The sequence below is a fragment of the Camelus dromedarius genome, chromosome 4 (assembly GCF_036321535.1).
Source record: "Camelus dromedarius isolate mCamDro1 chromosome 4, mCamDro1.pat, whole genome shotgun sequence".
Classification (NCBI taxonomy): Eukaryota; Metazoa; Chordata; class Mammalia; order Artiodactyla; family Camelidae; genus Camelus; species Camelus dromedarius.
In genome coordinates, this window is record NC_087439.1 from 51,951,294 (window position 1) to 51,968,273 (window position 16,980).

The window sequence follows — 16,980 nt, forward strand, 5'->3', positions numbered from 1 at the left end:
ATCAGAAATGCACAACTACATTCCCAGGGGTACAGAATACCATTATGACTTCACACTTCAGAAAAAGAAAACTAACTGGAATACAACTAGAAAGGAGTAATCATGAAAAAAAAAAAAAACTGAGACATAAACTCAGTAAAACTTATTTATTCTAAATAATTGTTATTGTTAATATGCTTGTGAAGCTTAATGTAAATGTTAAGAGTAAATTCTTGAAAGTCAACAGTCATGATGTAAAAATCTATCATTTTTGTTGACTGTTTGAACAAATTATGGAAGATGAAGGGGATCATGTGCTTACAATATTATCTCATATGGGGACAGGAGGAGGAGCCCATAGATTCTGTTTCATTCTTGATATGGGCACCAAAATAAAGGCACAGTTTTTAACATAACAGACTGAAAATAACATGAATAAATTATAAAATGTCAGCAGAAGAGGAAACTAAACATGTGCAAAATACAACAAAGAAGACAAAAGAAAAAAGAACATATTTATTAGGACACGTACAAAAAACCAATACATATATATAGGAATATGATTAAACATCAGTTAACATAAAAAAAATGGATGAGTTGGGAGGGTATTGCTCAAGTGGTAGAGTGCTTGTCTAGCATGCATGAGGTCCTGGGTTCAATCCCCAGCACCTCCTCTGAAAATAATTAATTAAACCTCCCCCGGCTTTAAAAAAAACAAACTTTTATTGTAAAATTATTATAAATCGATAAAAAATGTTTTTAAAAATGGATGAGTTAACTTTTTTAATTAAAAAACGAACATTATCAGATTAAGGGAAAAAATTAAACTAATTTTTTTTTGTTAGTCACCCCTCAAATAAAAAGACGTAACATTTGAAAATAAAGAAAGGAGATATATCAGGCAAGACAAACAAAAATAAAGGAGAACTAGCAATATAAATCTCAGACAAATTAGAAATCAAAGCAAAAATCACTGAAGATTAAAAAAATCACTTTATGTTGATAAACAGCACAATCCACAGGGAAAATAATGCAGTCATGACATTTATATTTATGACACTGAAGTATTTTAAGTAGATATACCTAGTCATATCACAATGCAATAAAAGTAGGAATAAACAACAAAAGGCCAGATGATAAAACAATTCTCTTAAAAATTCTGAGAAAACAGTTTAAAAAATTATTCCTAGATTAAATGAAGAATTAAAAACTATAATTAAAGACCATTTAGGAAAAAATAGTGATAAAACAAAAATTAAAGGAGGATTAATCGATTAAATGCAAAATCAGAAATTAATAAATTAGAGAAAAATTTAAGAACTGAGTTTTTAAAAAAATTATTGAAAAGCCAAATGAAATATAAAAACATCTGATAGGTGGGATCAAGATGAAAGCAGAGGAAGACCCTGAGCTCATGCCCTTGCACAGACAAACCAAAACTACAACTACTTAAAAAACAATTCTTTCTGAGAAAGATCTGAAGATGAATGGAACAGCACTTCTACAATTAAGGATATTAAAAAAAAAAGAAAGAAGCCCACATCAAGATGGGGGAGGAGGCAGAGAGATAGTCAGCACCTATTTCCCACCCCCCTCATGCAGCAACCTACAAGGAGGAAGGGATATCACACTCAGCCAAAAAAAGGATGAAATGTTGCCATTTGCAACAACATGGATGGACTTTGAGGGTATTATGCTTAGTGAAGTAAGTCAGAAAAAGACAAATGCTGCATGATATCACTTATATGTGGAATCTAAAAACTACAGCAAGCTAGTGCATATAACAAAAAAGGAACAGATTCAGATACAGAAAACAAACTAGTGGTTACCAGTGGGGAGAGGGGTGGGGGAGGAGCAAGATAGGGATAGAGGATTAAGAAGTACTAGCTACACAGAAAATAAATAAGCTACAAGGATATACAGCACAGGGAATACAGGCAATATTTTATACTAACTGTAAATGGAGTATAACCTTTAAAAATTATGAATCAGTATGTGGTACATCTGAAGCTTATGTAATATTGTAAATCAACTATATCTCAATAAAAAACATAAAAAACATTTCCATCCATTTGTTTTTAATCTATGTCTTTATATTCACACTGGGTTTCTTGTAGACAAAGCATAATTGGGTCTTTTTTTTTTTTAAATTCACTCTAAGTCTCTGCTAAACTCAGGAGCAGGTGGACAGGGCAAGCAAAATTACCTCAAAGCTTTTCTACCCTTTTTTAAGTTGCTTTTTTCTTGTTTCAGTGTGCACTTGATTGCTATAAACCTCTGACTACTTTCCAAAGTTCTGACAATGTTGATTAAAACAGTTTTTGCTTGCTTTTTCAGTGTTTCTTTAGAGGGATGGACCATTGGAGCTGTCTACTTTGCTATTTTAATTGATGAATGTCAGGTTTTTATTGAATTATAGTTGACTTATAATATTTTTAGTTTCAAATATACAACATAGTGATTTGATAGATTTATATATCACAAAATGATCATCACTATGAGTTCGGTTAACCATCTGTCACCATACGAAATATTACAATATTATTAACTATATTCTTTATGCTGTACATTACATCCCTGAGACTTATTTATTTTAAAACTATAAGTTTGTACCTCTTAATTCCCTTCACCTTTTTTCCCATCTCCCCACCTGCCTCCCTTCTGGCAACCACTAGTTTGTTTTCTGTATTTATGAGTCTATATCTGTTTTATTATGTTTGCTCTTTTGTTTGGTTTTTTAGATTCCACTTATAAGTGAAATCACACAGCATTTGTCTTTCTCTATGTGACTGACTTCCCTTAGCATAATACCCTCTAAATCCATCCATGTTTTCACAAATGGCAAGATTTCATTCTTTTTATGGCTTCATAATATTTCATCATATATATGCATATATATATCCCATATCTTTATCCATTCACCTATCACTGGACACTTAGATTGCTTCCAATTCTTGACTATTGCAAATAATGCTGCAATATACACTGAGGTGCATGTTATGTTTATTGTTGCAATTACATAAAATAGACCTATTCTGAAGAAAAAGACCCTGCCATTTGCTGTACTAGAATAGTGAGCCAGAGCTTCTCCATTAGAATCCTAGAACAGTTCCTTCCTTCCTTATACTTTCAAATTATATCCTAAGATACATCACACACCTTAATTGTATTATTGTTCCTAGCTATCTGCTGTTTCTCCCTGTAAAAGTACACTCTCATGCCTTCTAACATCGACTCGTCCATGTGACTTGCTTAGACTAGTGAAACGTGAGCAGTTCTGTGTGCCATTCCTGAGAGGAAGGTTTATTAAACAATGAGTGATTCTACCATTTCTCTTTTCATAGAAAGGGCTGCTCCTTCAGCCTGGATCCTAAAATAAATAAGGCATGCAAAATTGAACTGTAATTACCACGAACCCAACACATAGTGTCAGAAATACTACCCGTTCCCATAAGCCACTGCTGCTGGGGGGTTGCCTGTTACCCTAGCACAGCCAGACAGATTCACAAATGTAAAATCATTTGTTATGGCTCATACATCCGAGGTTCTCTCATATTTAATAAAAAAGGAAGATAAAATTCATAATTCAACAAAACAAAAAATCTAGACCAGAGCCTGATAATTTCATAGCTAACTCAAAAGGTATCTCAGGAGAGTGTGTTGAACATGCCAGTGAACTCTTCAGAGAGATCCACTGAATGAGTGCTTGCTCTGTTCTCTTTGGTGTTTAGGCTAAACCACACGAATGATTGTCTAAATTGCCAGGATGAAAAATAAAAATAAAAAATAATTTGCCAGGACAGCTAGAGCAAATGCGAATACTTTCTTATCTATTTGAGAGCATAGTATCTGGGTATTTTTTTTCATGTGACAAGCTTTAGATTATCTTGAGGGCTGGCTAATTCTGCGTTGTTCATGTTTTTTCACTTTACAGTGTCTGTCATTGAAATGGAATAACATGGCCTCAGTTTCTACTTATGATGGGTGTTAGCTCAATAATTACACTAGGAGTTTTAAATTCCAAGATGTCTTGTTCATATGACAAAGACTGTTCTAAGAACTGAATGTAGGAAAACTTAATAATTCCATTGCAGACAAGCCAAGGAGAAGAAGAAATAACAGGCAATGAATTCATTCTAGAGCAAAGCAAGTGAACACTTTAACTTTCAATGAAATGTCTCAAAATAGACAAAGAGGTGGTCAGATAGATGTGAAAGTTTGCTTCTTCTATATCTAATAAGTTTGTCTTTGGAAGTATTTTTTTAGCCTTATTAAACACATATAAAATAATTCCTATTAAACACTGTTCTTTTCCCACTGAAGCAACACTTTATAAATCAGTGATGCAGAGGTTTTAGGGGCAAGCAGCTTAAAGGACTACAATTCTGGTTTCCAGTGTTTCTTTGGGCTTTCCCATGACCTTCAGTATGAACTGCAAAATATTCTATTCACTGTAATCCCAAAGTCAGAATATTCTTGTAGAATCCTCTGAGTTTAATTTGGTACAAATTACACTTGGGATTTTCTCCAAGAAAGCCAGTAGACATCTGCTTTGAGGACTGGCAGAAAACTATGTGCTCCAAATTCTCTTGGAATTTAGATCATTCTTGGGGTGCTGGGATCAGCGGCCAGGTACAGATCAATGTTCCCCTAACAAACAAACACCGTCTGAAATACTGGGGGAGAGGACTCAAACAGGGTGAACCAGGCAGGATTCACAGAACTGGGATATTTCTTAACCAGTCCAAAACCTGGATAATGACCAGCTGAAGTATATTTCTGTGAGATTCCCAGAATGGAACATGATCTGTACCCAAAGCCAAATTCCACTATCCAGGTTTCTGATGTATAGTACTTAGGTCTCTGTGATACTTCTTCCCCAGGCTTGATAAAGGTGTTAGGAAGGCCACACAATTCTTTTAGTGTTCTCCAACTTTCTATGGTTGCCCATGTACCATGTCATCCAATTGGCCAGGCCTTCCCTTCTGAAACTGGTGCTCACTCATATCCTGCCAGCACTGAGAAAATACTCTTCTATTTTAATCCCCATTGCTGAGCCCCCAAGGAGACTACCTCTTTCTTCCTTCTTCCCCTCAAGGAGCAGGATGTACCACTTAAGTAGCTTGAAACACAAACGCCAAGTAATGTACTAATGGAGAGAGCTAGAGGGCATACTACCCATGCATGTTAATGATAATGATTTCAAATCAAGGAGACACAAGAGACCTGAGTGCTGTCTCCCTCATATTTACAACTCCAGCATCTATCATGTGGAGGCATTTCTAGTTGTCACAACATGTTTGTGTAGTTTGTGGGGGAGGGGTTTGATGAAGGATTGTCCCACCAAACAGCAACCCTACTGAGAAAACACTGAATGCCCTGCAAAGAGTAGTGGCTCAATAAATGTTTGCAGTAGAAAGTGTGGGTTTTCCCTAAGAGGTCTAAGAGGTTTCATTTATTTTCTCTTGAAAATCATTTCATTTTATTTCACAGGCGATTAGAGGAGAGTTTAGAGGCCAGCTGTCCCAATCTGACATCCACTTTAGAAAATGTCTAACAAATCCACAGCACAGCACCCATCCTACAGTGACAGGGCTCCTTTACTTTTGAAGCAAAGCCTTCCATTGTTATTAGAAAAAAATTTCTTAGACAAGACCAAATTTTGCCTCCTTATCCCCCAGACTGCCACATCACCCAGCTTTCCCATGATAGAAAACGACTCACGACAACCCACAAGTCTTCTGTCTCTCTTACTTCTTATCTAGACATGAAGAGTTCTTTTTAAAATGTCATAGGATTTATGTACTGTGGAAATGAAAACCAGGCAACCTCAGGAGGTATAATTCTGAACACTGAAAGTGAGCCTGTGCTGCTCCCACCTCAAATTGGCTCTCTCAGTTGCTTTTGGCTATAGATGAACCTCTTATCTAACTGGAGAGAAGAAGCTGTTCCAGGTTGAAGACTAGCAAAAACCATAAGGTAAAATGAAAAATCAGTATCAGAAAGCATACCTACAAGAGGAGAAATCTCATTTTGGCATGTCTTATTTATTAATGCACTAATAATAATGCAATATAAATAATAATACTTGTATAATATATTACAGTTTAAAAATTTATATTATCTCCATAGTACTTAAAGCATCCTCAATCAACAGGGATCTATAGAAAGTATTTCCCTTGAATGGAAAAGGTGCTCTTTATCCTCCATTAAAGCTAAAACCAAACCATCATTTGTCCAAATATGATAATACCCTCAATGACTCTTATGATTCAGAGAGGATAACATCTAATGGAACCTGAAGTTACTCAAGGATGTAGTCACTCATCCATGCTTTCACCCATTCAGCAAGAATTTTTCAAGCATCTCTTAATCAAATGGTACAAATTGTAATAGATATGAAAAATTGGGGGGGGGCATCTAGTTTTGATTGTATTGTTTTTCTTTCTTTGATGATTCAGCTTTTTATTAATACCCATCTACTTCTCAATTCACTTCTGAACACATGCACACACTTAAAGTCATATAGTATAGATCAGAGATCAGAAAATTATGGCCCACAGTCCAAGTCCAACCTGCCATCCATTTTTATATGGTCTACAAACTAAGAATGAGTTTTACATTTGTTAGGTGTTAGAAAACAAAATTTTTAAAAATACTATTTCTTGACACATAAAAATTACAGAAAATTCAAATTTCAATGTGTCAAATAAATTTTTATTGATGCACAACCATACCCAATTGTTTATGTATTGTCTGTGCCTACTTTCACAATACAATAGCAGAGTTTTAATAGTTTCAACTCAGTCATATGACCCACAAACCCTAAAATATTTGCCACCTGATTTTTTATCAGAAAAGATTTGCTGACCTCTGATATAGACAGTTAAATGCTGTGCTGTTTTTCTGCTTAACATTATGAATTCTTTTCTTTTCAGCATTTTATAGAATTATTATTTTTAGTGGCTGTCTAATAGCCTATCAACAGGGAGGCTATAATTTATTTAAGTATTCCTCTACTGTTAACTATTAAATCTGATCTCCATTTTTAACTATTGTGAGTAATACTGGGTTGATTCAATTCCAACAATCTCCTCATTTCATTTGAATTCTTCATCCTGTCATATAAATCTTTGTAGATCTCTCTTATCTCCAAAAAACAAATTCCTAAGAGTAGAATGATTGGGTCAAGGCTCATCCCACATTTTCAAGGCTCTTGATGCACTTGTTAAGTTATTCTCCAGAAAGTTTGTACCAACTGACTAGCACTATTACAGTATACTAAAATTGTCCTTTTACGTATCTGACTTCCTACTAGCCCTGGAGGACAGGGATTTTTTAAATTCCCAGTATGGAGCAGAGTGCAAGGCTCACAGAAGTACACAATAGATGCATAAGGAATAAGTAGCCTGGCCCATTTCCAGTACAGTAGAGCAGTGGTTCTTAATCTCGAGAACTTAGAAACTCAGATAACAAGTTTGTGGACTTCCAGTTTGAGAAACCACTAAAAGAGTCAAACTGCCTCTCCAGTGACACCAAATGAAAAATACAAGCACAAGTGTAAGCTCTGAAATTTAGCAGCTTATAGTGAATATTTTAAGATAATCATTAAAATTTTGAAATTATTTTAGGTGCTCATAGATCTGAGAATGTATCTCTGAACTCCCAGGGATCTGGGAGGCACAGCTGAGAAACAATGTGACACAGGAAGTAGGGTACTAAGTGGGGCCTGGGGGGCACCTAACTGTTGACTGTGCAGCTCCAGTGAGAGCACACTGCACCAGAGATGCTCTATACTGACAACTTGTATATTCAATACATTCTGGCCAACAAGAAACCACTTCTGCCTGTCCAGCCTTGTGGTTGCACCGTTTGGGGAAGGTAAGAAGAGGGGAGAAGTTACAGGTGGAAAAAAGCACAAAGTTCAACCAAAAAGATTGGGAGAGGATATTTAAAGAGGGGAGAGATGTGCTGGATAGCAAAACACCTGGAAATCAGGAAACCTCAAGAACAAGGCAGAAATGACAGGATTCACACAGCCAGGAAGGTGAAAGTCATTCCAAAGTTTGATGCAAGAAAGTTGAAGGTTGAGGACAGGGTAATGGATGGTGTGAAGCTCCCAGGAAGCATCATAAACACAGCAAAATGATACGTCTCACAAACATACAGAGTAGTTGACATTCTTCTTGTGGAATCACAATAGCTATGAAGTACATGCTGCCAGGAAACATGAGTGAACAGTTGAGCAATTACTCAGATAATCTGATTGATGCATTTAGTCTCACCTGGTAAGTGAGATAAAGATCTAGTCGCACCTGGTAAGTGAGATAAAGATCTTTTTTTTTTTTGCTTAGTGCTTATTTCTGGATTATTTCAACTGTCTACTTTAACATTTCTTGTGGAAATTTAAAAATTTACTTCTCACAAGAGGAAACAAAGTTTGCTCATGAAGAAAATTTTGAGGTAATATCCTGTCTTTCATGTATAAAGATGATGTTTTCCAACAAACAAAAAATCGTGTACATTGAGGTATTTTTCCACTGGTGGAGATGAATTTGCCTCCAGTGGCCACATTACACAATAATCATGTTTCCTTTGTGACGCAAGGTATGCAGTATAACACAGTGATTAAGACACAGAAGCTGGGGTCCACAGTCTGGCTTCATGTAGCAGCTCTGCACATTTTATAAGTTACTTTTTCTCATTAAGTCTTGGTCTATTACAAAATGGGAACAACAGTAATATCTATTTTATAAGGTTTTATGAAAATTAAATGAAGTAATGATGGAAACTCCTAGCATAGTGCCTGGTATACAGTAAGCATTCAATAGTGTTAGCTATTATTTTAATTATATTTATGGGTACTTACTTACTAGTTTTATTATTGTGTATTTATAAAACCACTGGAAGGAGAACACACTGAGGTCCTTGAACAAATAAACAAAATGACTTCATATCCCTAATAAGAAATGAAAAGCTATTTCTGATTTGAAGTGGCTATCGTGACATGTCAATCCTGATAGCCTGCAGTAACAGTATCAGAACTGATAAAAGTTCAAAACATAACATATATTTTAGGAAGAACTATTCTTTCAGAAAAATTCTCAGTTGCTCATTTTGTCCTTAAATTTTACACTAATTCCCTATGGTAAAATGATTACTTTTTTTAATGTATGAAAGCAATTGTATCACATATGCAGATAGGATAGATAGTAAAAACATTTACTACTTAGTATTGAATGTAGAAAAGTAATAAACTTGACAAAGTTCTATGTTTTGTAAAGTTCAAATTCTTAGCATTTTTGGGCTTCATGGTAAATCCAATTGTTTTGTCAAATTGGGTCCATTAGTTTCTAAAATCCATGTTTAAATAAGAATGGAATGTTACATTCTGGGATTTGTAGTTCCCTTGGGCTAAAGACTATATGAATGACTAGGAAGATGTCAACATACTCCTTTTTATGCATTTCTGGGGCATCCATCACTAAACCAGAATAAACATGTGAAAGCAAACATGTTCTATCATTATCACAACCACACTGCCAATGCTGATATAAAATATATTCTAAATCAACGTTTATAGTCGTCTCCTGCTATTTCTTCTAATGCCAGTAACTGTCCTGACAAATTTATTTCAAAACTCACCACACAATGCATACTACTGACCAATTTTTAAGAATAATAGCCAGTTGCTGATGGGTGAACTGTGTGTTTATCTACAAATATAACAGTCTTTGAATTAATAGATATTATAGTTTACTGTCAATCTGATTCTAATTCTACTGCCAAGCATTTCAGTTATTAGTCATTACATTTCAGAGTCAGGATTAAGATACCATCTGAAATTTCTTTCCTACAAATGAGATCTGAATACAGATTTTCTGAAGTTTTCTTGAAACCACACATTGTCTTCTCTATCAGGTAATCTAAAATACATCCTAAATAAAGAAGAGCATAAAATTTAGTTTTAAAAGCCACCAAATTTCTCTTAGCTTCTTGAGAGTTTTGAAATTACCAAACCTATGAAAATTCAGAGAATATTTTAGGGTGTTCTAGTCAACTCACCAACAGAACAGAACAAGAGCAAGTTAACCCCCAAATAGGATGTATTTAGAGATTGCCTACATATTTTATGTACCTGTGGAAAAAATAACAAGAAAAGAGTAATAGTGCAATGAACAAGCACGGTGCACTCTAATGAACTTCTGTTACCAGATTTAACAAATAATAATACAAGAGGTATGGAATGTTTGCTTCCCATCCCAACCCCTGCTTCAATATCGTGTGTGTTTCCTAATATAAGCTACTTCTCTCAGATACTTTGTACTTTCTAAACTTCCAGATGAGGCAACATCTCATTTCTGTCTTTTCTGTAATACCAGTGAAAATACAATTCTACCAGCCACAAGGAAGCCAAACCAGCTATTGGCCCAGGTGTCAATTACCCAGTACAGCCATTACTGCAGCTTTGCTCTCAGACAGCTCCAAGGCTGCCCTTGAGGTGTCTGTACCTGAAATAATGCCCTATGGCTTCCTTCCCTGTCTCTCTCCAATCAATTCCTTGGCCAGAATTCTCTCCAAATTTCCCTGGACAAAGGCCAGTTTGTTCACTTGAGCTTCACTGGCAGGTAACATTACTTGAGGTATCACTTAATTGTAATTTGTCGTTTGCATTTTATATGCATGGGGCATAGGAGGAGAGGAAAAAGAAAAGCAATTAAACAATGTGAATGCACCTTTGTTCAATGTTATTAGCTTCTAAATACTTTATATAAGAGGTTACTATAAGGCAAACCTTCCTTTCTCTGAGAGGAAAACAGTGGGGGTTTATCACAAGAAACTGTTCGAATAGTATTCAATGCCCTCTCTGCAGGATACTGTAGGGGATGTCCATGTGCATCTAAGAGATTAACTAGGTGACTTCTAGGGTTCTATCAAGTTCCATGGTTCTGGGATACAATAATCCATTAATTCACTTAGCATTTATTGAGTACCTATCACTTGCAAGGTACAGGAAGTAGCTGAAATCTAGAAATTTTGTGTATGAAATGTTTAACTTTGTTTTCTATCACATTTCATAACAGGAGTTAATATTAAACTTGGGGTTGGTGAGAGGCTTATAATATCCAAGATCTTACTAAAATACAAAAATAAAACCATTGTTTGTACTGTTGAGGAAATGCAGTTTCTTCTCTCTTGGTAGGGCATAATTTGTTTTTGCCATTGAAGACTGTACCTTTTCTTCCTTTCCTCACAAGCAAACACTTGAGAAATGAGAAAATTAAGTCACCATGGTGGACCTGCTGATTTTTTTCTTTTCTTTTTGCCAAAAGTACAGCCCTTTTCTTCTCTGTCAATAGAACCCTTCTTTCATGTGAGAAACCCACAATACATGACTTTAGGAAGGGCCAACACTGTTCCTTTACCATTGACAAGAGAAGGTGATGACATAGGGCTAGCTCATAAGAGTTACCCATCCCAGTTACAAATTGGTTCATTGGCTCAAGGATGAAACTGTGACTGATTCAAGGATGGATGATCCAAGCGTAGAAAAGCTGGTTCCTCCAGAGTCCTTTCTGCAAGAGGTATCTGGAAAGACCAGAATTATCACTCTGGTAGGATGTGACCAGATGTAGCTGATTGGCCCTGCTACCAGCCATGTTTGGGAGCTTATCCAAGAGATGGAGAGACAAAGCCTTGACAACATTACTGTGTTCCTGATCCAGCCATGCCTGATCCTTTTACTTACACAAATCAACAAATTCAGCTATTTAGGTCACATTTTTCACGGCTTCTCCAAACTGAAATTACTTAACGAATATATGCAACAAATTAAAATCACATCTGTTTTTAAATTGAGAGTTAGATACTAACTACTATATATAAAATAAACAACAAGGTCCTACTGTATAGCACAGGGAACTATATTCAGTATCTTGAAATTGAAAAGGAATATACATATGTTTAACTGAATCACTATGCTGTACACTAGAAATTAACACAATGCTGTAAACTGACTATATTTCAAAAAAAAAGTAAAAACAGAAAGAACACTGAAATTAAACATTTATTTAAAACAAAAAAAGAACTGTATCTGATAAACATCAATGTGGCTTTTGAACAGAGAAAAGTGTCAGTCCCTGATCAGTTCTTTTCCCCAACATCCCCTTTCTGATTGCCCATCCAGACCCTCCCCACATCCACAATGTTTAAATAAAACTTTAAGTAGTTGAGGGTCAGAAATTTTCAGTTGAGGGACTTAAATTTTCAAGGTCTAACAACAATCTCGGTTTTGACATCTATAATGAAATGTTAACTAATGGTTGTCCAGTAATACTATCTCTTTCTTTACCAAGTAAGATGATAAAATATTTCATAACATTTATTTCAAAACACTTTTGAAATAAACATCATGAGATAACTGTCAAGTTCAGTGTTAAATGATTTTTCCTGTCTCCGCTATTTAATATCTGTCTGGATTAACTACCATAATTACCTCCACCTGTCATTACTTAGATTATCTGTCACAATCATGCAGTAATGATAACTGATTTAGAAGGAGTCCCAGGCAATGCGGTTTCTTAGTTAAGCCCATAATGTCTCACTGTGACAGTGTTCACAAAGTGACTGATATCATCTCCTATATTCTGTTATCTTCTTTAGAGCAGACATTTTATGAAAATGGTTGTCTTGATTTTAAAAAAATAAACAGAGTTGCTGAAAAGTCTGAGTAATTATCTGGGCTTTGGTTATCTGTATCATTTATTTTAATAAATTGGTATTTTCAGTATTTTGTGCCAAAGATGCATAACATAATGCTAGCCATCCCCTTCGATAACATTAGGGTTAAACAACGCTCATTCATCAGATATTTGTGGAGCCCCTACAATAAGCCTGACTATGAGATACCCTCCAAGGTCACAAAGAGATGACATGGCGTCTTGAGCAATGCAGGCCAGTATGATGTATGTATTACCATAGCATTTGGTAGAGTTGTCCTGGGCACTGACCAGTTCTGAGCCCTTTGCAAAGACCTCTGCAACTGAATCCTCCCCATCCTCCCTCTACTGCTCAGTGTTCCCAAATCTTAGGCAGCGAACTGGCAACACCAGTGCCACCTGGGGGGAGCTTTGGGAAATGCAGATTCCCAGGCCCCACTTCAGAGGATTCTGACTCAACAGCTTTGAAGTAAAAAAACAGGATTTATGTTTAAAAGCAACAACAACAACAACAACAACAACAACAACAACAACAACAACAACAACAACAAGCCCTCACTTGATTATGATGTACAACTATGTTTTGGAAGCACTCTTCCACATATCCATTCTTCTGGGGATGGAAAATAGGACAGTTATTCATGGGTGAGTATTGGAGCTTTTAAAAACCCACCAGTTCCCAAAATATTTCTATACCTGGACTTAACAGGTGTCTAATAATTTCTCCCTATAGCAGTACTTTTAACTTGAGTAGCTCACCCTCTGCCTAAAACATACCAACGATTATTCATCAACCATAAGATAAAGAGAAACCTCCTCTCTGTGGCACACCTAGCCCTCTGTGATCTGGCTGCTGCCTACCTGTCCATCCTGTTTGTCTCAGGACCTTTTCCTCAATCCCCTTCTCCCTAGCCTGTGGTCCAATGATGCCAAACTACTTACGGGTCTCCTAATTCTCCACCCTGGGTCAGTTCTGAGGCCTTGGTATGTGTTCTTCCTGTTGCTCAGCTATCTATTGACAACTTTTATACCTGGAAAATAATCTAAGAATTTCCTGGTTCCTTCCTATACTCTCTTTTCCCCCTATATTTTATACAGGTTTCTGATGAAGTCCCCTCAAACTTATTGGACTTGTTTAAATATCCATCCATTGATGTCCAAAGCTTAATTTTAAACAGACCCCTTTCTTCCCCAAAAAACAAAAGTTGAAAGAGAAAGAGAGGGAGAGGGGGAGAGAGAGACAGAGCAATGCTAATGAAACAGTGCTGACAATTAGTAAATCTAGGTGAAGGATTTCTGTAGGACTGAAATTTTTCAAAATGAAAAGACACCAAAAATGGCTTAGCTTCAAATAAGCTTCTGGAGTATAGGAACTATGATAGCTTTCTTTGTATTGCCCACATCGAATCCAGTACCTGCTTTCATTAACTACTGAATGAATCAGTGAGTGGGAGGAATGACACATTAATACCTCATCTCTTTTGATGCATGAGTTAAACTTCACCTGATGGAAAACAGGTTGAGTTCCAGCTGAAGCTGGTGGGGTGGGGTTGGCACTGTGGTGGAGCCAGGAGCAGAGGAGGCTGGACTGTAAAAGCTGCTGAGACTCTATGCTTCTAAAGGGTAGAAGGTGCTAGAAACAGTGACGTTAGGGTAAATTGCCCTCCAGGCAAACCCTAAGTGCCAAATATATTTCCTATGTCAGGCCCCATGCTTTGAGAATCCTTTTTTTTGGGGGGAGATTTTGCACACCCATAAAAATGCATCTGTTGATTCATTTGGAATTTCAGTTTTCACACAGCAGAAATACTTGTGAGTTACAATTACCAAACTTTTAATTTTACCCAGATATCTTGAACTTCTTAATAATGACTTACAACAAAAATAAGTGCCTACCAGAGACCTGTGAGTCCAACTTTCCCCACATCTTACTATTTTGATTTGTATCTAATAGCTGACCTTTGCAAAAGAAAAAAAAAAAAGATAGTAACTCTAGTTTTATCTTTTGACAGCCTTAGCTCTGCTGAAGAGTCACATCATTCCACTGTAAACTGGAGAGCCCTGTCCAGTTTACAAATGATCTTCCAGTTCCTACTTATGTCTTAATTGGGGAGAAAGATGCTTTACAGGGGTATGAGGTAGGTGGTAATCCCTCCCTTCTGCTCCAGGCAGGGTAAAAACACCTGGATCCCCACTTCATGAGTTTTCTCTGAGTCCTTCTATAAATCCTCATTCCCTGTCACCTGTTTTAGAGCATAATAAAGTCCTCCCTTCACCTTGGCGTCCTCTTTAAATTGGAAGAAAGTGGCAGTTGGGTTATACAAAACATCACAAAGAAAAATCAGACACTATCTGAGGTGCAAAAAAAAAAAAAAAAACTTCAATTTTTCAAAGTCTAAAGAAAAAAACAGATTTCTTGTCCTTACTTTGAAAAAAACTATTCTCAGACATTTTAAAAAATCCATTCTCAGGTGAAAGAAGCCTTAGGGTAGTCACCAAATAAAACATGTAGATTAATTGACAGTAGCAATAATAACATGTTTTGGTTTTGCTTAGGTTTTTTTTTTTTTTAAGCTAGTTGTTAAACAGAACAAAATGGAATGCCCAGTTTACAGTGTAAGCAGGTTTTGTGTTGACAATGAGATATGGGGCTTCTAAGATGAGCAATCCATGAAAAATGGCTTGCCTCAGGACTCAGTCAAGGCCAGCTTAATTTAAGTTTTCCTCTCTCACTTGGTTAGTCATTAAACTCAGGAAAGTATTTTGGAATTGGATCTGAGAAAAAGACACTCTGACCAACATCATAAAGCTGATTATTTAAAGAGATGCTAAAACGCACTATTTCCCTTTGGGTTCTAAAACAATAGGATACCAAGGCCATTCTGTGATACTTGAAAAATGCACTCTATCTTTTTAAGTGTAGCTTTGAAATCGCTGGTTTTAAGTATAGCATATTTTATGGAAATTATACCACCTCAACTGCCATGCAGCACACAAAAAGGATTATGGATTTTCTCTTCAGTGGAGCATTAAATGGTCCCCTGAATAGCAATTTTCTAAAAGAGCAAATATATGTGGCATATCCTGCATATGTTTCCCTGACGCTGCAGAGTCTATCTGTAACACAGACTAGGGGATACAGGTAAAAGTTTCTTGTTCATAGGAAAAAAAATCTGAGTTTTACCATTAAAGAGAAGGTAATTCAGGGTACTTAAAAGCAAAGAATGAAAATGTTGGAGACTTCTGAAAATAGTAGATTGTTAAATTCTATTACTTAGGTCAGTCTCTTGCACAGAACACCAAAATTTGTTCGGGCCTCTGCTGCTCTTTTTAACTAGGATACTTCACACTTGCATTCTGCCTGTCCACAACCTGTTAGCCTTCACATCCCAATTCCCACGCTTCCTCCTCCATGAAACTCTTCTATTCACCCTAGCCAAAAGCAAGCCCTCCTTTCTCCGGACTCCTTTGTCACTTTATTTTCACCTTTCTAATCTGGATGCTACATTTCACTCTATAGTACGACTGTGAAAGAGTAAGTTTGAAATTGTGTAGATTATAAGATAGGTGAGAGCAAGAACTGTATTAGCCATTTTCGAATTTCCTACAGGAAAGTACAATAAATATTTTTTTTTAATTTGTTCAAAATAAAATTATCACAAAAAGTAAACAGCAAAAAAGTAAGATCAATGCCTCAAAATTTATATTCTGAAAAAGCTTTGACTTAAAAAGTCAGCAGATTCAGATGTTGAATACCTCATGTTAGTGATTTTTATAAAGTAGCCCTTTGTGTTTAGAAGACTAAGATTCTATAAACAGTCATTGAGACACTAGTGAAGGCTGCTTACAAATGTTGGTGAATCTGCACAAAGAAGGTAGGTCAGTTACTTTCCAATGACACCTTAGCTCAGCACGTTCAGGTACTGGCTAATGGTATGAAAACTCAACTCAGAGAACAAATAAAGCCAGAAAATACACTTATTGAAACTTAAATTATTGCACAGATATTGCTAACATGGTAATTTTTTTTTACTATATGTGCAATGTAAATATTATGGTGATATGAAGGTAGAATTCTTTTTTTTTTTTGCTTTACTCTTGATAAACACAACTAGCTCTGAAATGTAGAAAGTGACTGGATTGCACTGCCAACAAATATATTTTGAAATGTATGTTTTGTGGGGGAATATGTCCCAATGGCACAACTGAAATGACAAAAAAATATCCTGGACTCACACTCAGGATCTTTGCTGGAATGGAAATCAACAGCCTGCTTCCTTCA

The 16,980-nt window shown here is 36.1% G+C and overlaps 1 protein-coding gene across 8 annotated transcripts in view; it reads right to left on the minus strand.

The window, feature by feature from the left end:
• CCDC141 (coiled-coil domain containing 141) overlaps positions 1-16,980 on the minus strand; it is a 194,972-nt gene that overhangs the window by 134,538 nt on the left and 43,454 nt on the right. The gene's annotated exons all lie outside the window — the stretch shown is intronic.